Genomic DNA, 5,007 nt, shown 5'->3' on the forward strand with positions numbered 1-5,007 from the left:
CAGCCATTATTTAGGTGGCAGCACATCACAAGGACACGGTCAGCACATCCTGCTGGTTGCAGTCATGGATCAGTATCGGGAGAAGAGGGGGTGCCCTTTGGCAAGCAGGTCCCAAGCCACCTTGGGACCTTCACGCAGTTGCTTGGGTTGTTCAAACTGAGCGGCAGGCTCCAGGCTCTGCCACTTGCTCTCTCAACTCATCCCTCCCAAATTTCTCCTTATTTCCTACAGTCTCAAAGAGCAGAAGGTGATTTCCACATAAAGATGAGGAGCAGCATCTTGCTTTTGCTGCCAACCCAGCCTCATCCAGCTAGGGAAGAGGGGCATCACTACAACAGGTCAAAGCCAACAGACCTCCATACCAACTAGAAGTCAACAACTGTGCATGTCTCAAATTTTGGGTGCTGTGTGCTCTGTCCAAGACTTGCTTCTTCAAAGGACTGCAGCATTCTTCACTGATTTCAGTTTCCAAGTTGATTTTGGATGCAGCCCTGTATTGAATGTGCTGCAACTGCAGTACCAGCCTAGAGGAAAAAAAGTCTCTGCCATAACAATTAGACTTGCAAGGCAGAAGAAGGCTCAGTTTTGCTGCTGGGTGGAACCAAAAGTTTTGTTCAAAAATAACATCCTCCAAGCAATGCATACCACACTTGTTTAGAACTGCTTATCAAAAATATCTCCAGATTGTGTTACAGCACCTTCACTGCGCAGCATCACCAGTACACACTCCAACAGGCACAGCAATGTCACACAGTTTATCCAAGCGGGGAAGTAGCCAACTTGGCATGTTTTGTCATAGCAACGTAGAATGGTTTGGGTCAGAAGGGACCTTAAAGATCATCCAGTCCAACCCCCCTGCCATGGGCAGGGACACTTCCCACTAGACCAGGCTGTTCAAAGCCCTGTCCAATCTGGCTTTAAACACTTCCAGGGATGGGGCATCCACAACCTCCCTGGGCAACCCGTGCCAGTGCCTCACCACCCTCACAGTAAAGAATTTCTTCTTAATATCTAGTCTAAATCTACCCTCTTCCAGTTTAAAACCAGCACTTACCAGCCAGTACTACTAACAGTGAGGTTGTCAGTGTGGCAAAAAAGTGCAAAAAAAGGCAGTTAGCACTGGCAGCCCACTGGTGACAGCACAGAAAAGTTAATGTTTTTGCTTCAAAAGTCACAGCTAAGAACAGCATCTACCCTAAACAGCTAAATTTCAAAATACAAAGCTTGTTATCAGCTGCTGATTCTCAACGACTCTAAACAGCTTTTGATAAAGTCAGTTCTTGTTATGCCTTGTGCGGCACAGGGTGACCAACAGCGCCTTTTATCAGCTATCAGCACACATATACCACTCCCCCTCCACAGCCATTGCTGCCCACCACAGCCAGTTCCAAGAAGCAGCGCTTGGACATGTTTGGGAAAACCATTCAACTGAAACACCACCACAGTCATTACAGAAAAGCCACACACACACAGGTCCTGTAGCGTTCCTTCATTGCCATTCCTCTGTTTTTTTTTCCTAGAAAAACCTCTATCCAGCCACTACTTCTCTTAAGGGCTTCTAAATGGTTGCCAGATTGCATCCTGAACCCAGCCAATCTGAGCTAATGTTTTCTGTCCAGAAAATAGACTTATCCCCTTAGAAAATCTTGTGTCCAGCAAACCAAGGATCCTCCACTTGTCCTACCTGTTCAAGGCAACCAAACTATGTCAATCATTCAACCTATATCACTTCAGGTCCTCCTCCAACATTCATGCTGGACACCAATTCACCTGCTTCAAACTCAAGATGTTTTCCATTATTGTCATGTGATTTCTCATGAAAAACAAAATTTTATCTCAGGTGCTTCTTCACAGTCTTGGCTTATCTCAGCATTTGCTCAGGATTGACCTTAAATTTTAACAAGTACAGTTTGAGAAGGGAAGAAAACGTACACTGTTGTTTACCACTTCAGAAGGGAGCGTACAAGTCCAAGAACTCATATCACAGATGAAAGCAAGCTCAAACATGCATCATGCTGATTTCCATGGTATTTGAGGTACTTCCTTCTTAGACATTCAAAGAATGAACTGGCACACATAGTATTAATTTTTAACATCGCACTATAGGTTTCTTCAGCACTAGAAATGCAACATCTTTTTAAATTACTGCGCTACAGAATTAAAAACAATAGAAGAACCTGAAGAATAACTTTTTCAGTTATTCAGGTTTTGAGAAAATTTAAGCAATGAGTTCAAGCAAAACGTTTTCTTCAGCTCCAGTGTACACAGGAGACACCACCGACACAAGTTTTCCATTGCATTTGTTTAGCATTCACTAACAAGAAACCTAACAATTTGAAAGATTAAATACATGTGTTGCATTCATGTAATGACAGAAGTCATAATTACCTAATTATACGTACAAATATTATTTCATTTGTAATTTTGAATTAATGCGTACCATAAGCATACTCCGCATCTTAAGTGCTGATTTTAGTTAGCCACAAGGTGGCAGAAATTTCAAAGTTAAAATAAAAAGATCATTGTAGGGTCTTCACTGGGTTTGATTTTGTTTAACCTGCTATTGCTAGAAAGATGGGAAAAATATGTTTATATCATCAGATTGAAAAGTAAGGAACACACAAGTCCTTTTTCTGCCTGTGGTGGAAGAGCAAAATTAAACTTGTAGCATAACGTACAACATGGAAGTTTAAAGAAAAAGGATATATAACCATTAAGGAATTAAAACACTATATTTTAAAATTTTAATACGTAAATTAAAAGGTTTTAATTACTGAAGATATAAGCAAACAAAATATAAGGCCTAAAGTTTAAAAGCCCAAATAAATTATTTTAGGTATTTGGATTATGACCTTTTGTGTGTTTGGAAGCAGCATTAGATTTTCTAATTTAAAAAAATAGTTAAGGGAAAATCATAACAAAATAAGAGAAACAAATAGAAGAATGCAGCTGCTAACCAGAAGGTAGACATAGAACAACCAACACTATAAAAAGGGTACCACAGAGTCTTTTTAAAACATGGTTAAAAATCACTAAGCAATAACTCCCATCCCTGTCATTGGCAAATCGCTAGCCACAATTTTACCAGTGACATGATTTTACCCAAATTTTCAATTTTCAAAGTTATTAATTTATTTATTTTCTTTATTAACTTATTTATTTTAAGTGCAGGAAATGTTGAAGACAAAAATTAGCAAATTAGTGTAAAACACATAAGACTTTGTAAGGGGAAGACTGAGAGACTCTTAGAAGTTAATGCGTACATGATCCTTTCATTGTTAAATTAATCAGAAGCAAAATTGCACATAAAAACGCAACAACCTGAATTCCAAAATGCAAAACAGACAACAGGAACAAGTAAATAAGGTACTCACTGTCTAGCTTGGTCCTTATTGCCGTATGTTACATTTACAACTGCAGTCTCCGTGTCAGTGTTCACTAGAGAGGAAAACACAATGAAAAAAGGTTAAGTTCAGTGCGCACTCACTTCCCACTCCAGATTTAAAAATAACTGGAGAGTAGAGGCATACCTTGCTCACAGTTCTCCACTGTGCCATACTGAGCTAACAAACTATCCAGCACCTATCAAAAGGCAAAAAAATTGACAGATTTCAATACAGATTAATGAAACAAGCCTGTAAAAACATTAAAATTTGTAATAGCTTTATCAGAACATACAGCATAATCTAGAAACATTAGTTTTTTGAGACAAACAAGTAGACATTTCTTGTTTTCTCTTTTATAACAGGAAAATCTGCATTTAAAACCTCATACATGTGAATACAAGACATGACTCCAAGAAGTCCCACTGCACTGTAAGTCCCCAACTTTGAAAATAAACCTGCAGAGGCAGGAAAAATTAAAGAGCAGCAAATCTGGAATAAAGTCTTTCCATGTAACCCAAGCTTATACATGACTTTGCCTCTGGTTGTGCTTGTTTCCCCCCCCGCAATACACATATATAGTACATAAAAACATCTTATTCTCTTACTTAACAGGGGCTTGTCTACACAAAGACAATTTAACCAGAATAACCAGCACACCACAAGCTGTTCCACAATTATTTTGACAATTATCCCAAAAATTCATTCCGAGGAACCATTCACATCAGTATCTTCACAATTTTTTGAAATTTGCAATTTATTTGGTAGAAAGCTAGAGAGAAACAGGTAAAAACATATGATAATAAGCAAAAGAAATCCAAATAAAGTAGTTTTATTTGGTACAATTTGTTTAATTATAGTCAAATGGAGGATGGAGAAGAGGCAAGAAGCAATGAAACTTTTAGGAAAATCAAGGTGACAGATTATTCCAGTAAAGACATTAAAATATCCACAGTCATATCACTTTTAAAATTCACACAGTATACACTTCGTTTTCTTCTGCTGAGAAATAACGTTCCAGAAAGCAGTAACTAGCACAGAACACCAGTACCTTACTGTGGTTTGCTGCATCCTCATGTTTTGTCTCAAGAATTAAAACAACGCTGGAAAAGCTCACAATTTGCACCAAGTGGAAAGTAAACTTGCAATCTCTCCTGTGACCAAAATGCCATCCTGCACTTCAGTCTCTTAAGGCAATATGTCAGAATGAAAGGCAAGAAAGCCTTTTGGGAGAGGAGGGAAGGACAGAAGGAAAGCAGTAGGCATAAAAATGCATATGTGCAGCTTTTCCTTGCAGTGCACTTCCACTTGCTATAACCAGCAACTGAGCGTGCACAAAAATCCCTAAAACTGTAAAATTCAGTCTACATCCTTGTAAGATTAAGAATTCAAAATTATAATTTATTAATGTACCATATACTTTTACTACAATATAAAAGACGTTTTTCAGATGAATTGCAGTTTATATGCACAAACTTAATAGCAAGTTACATCAGTGTAATTTCCAATATCTACTGCCTATTAAAATTGAAATTGCACACAGATATTTCAAAGGTAAAAGTATTTCAAACCAGGTATTTCAATGGCAATGCACTCCTCACCAAGTTTGAGCAATGCATTCCTG

The 5,007-nt window shown here is 38.3% G+C and overlaps 1 protein-coding gene across 1 annotated transcript in view; it reads right to left on the reverse strand.

Moving 5' to 3' along the window:
• IGF2BP3 (insulin-like growth factor 2 mRNA binding protein 3) overlaps positions 1-5,007 on the reverse strand; it is a 108,427-nt gene that overhangs the window by 37,974 nt on the left and 65,446 nt on the right. Inside the window, exons 3-4 of the mRNA XM_010188173.1 lie at positions 3,531-3,582; positions 3,375-3,438 (exon numbers count right to left, since the gene is read on the reverse strand). The gene's annotated coding sequence lies outside the window, so the exon portion shown is untranslated. The remainder of the gene's footprint in view (positions 1-3,374; positions 3,439-3,530; positions 3,583-5,007) is intronic.

This window comes from Mesitornis unicolor, unplaced genomic scaffold, assembly GCF_000695765.1.
Source record: "Mesitornis unicolor isolate BGI_N332 unplaced genomic scaffold, ASM69576v1 scaffold5167, whole genome shotgun sequence".
Taxonomy (NCBI): Eukaryota; Metazoa; Chordata; class Aves; order Mesitornithiformes; family Mesitornithidae; genus Mesitornis; species Mesitornis unicolor.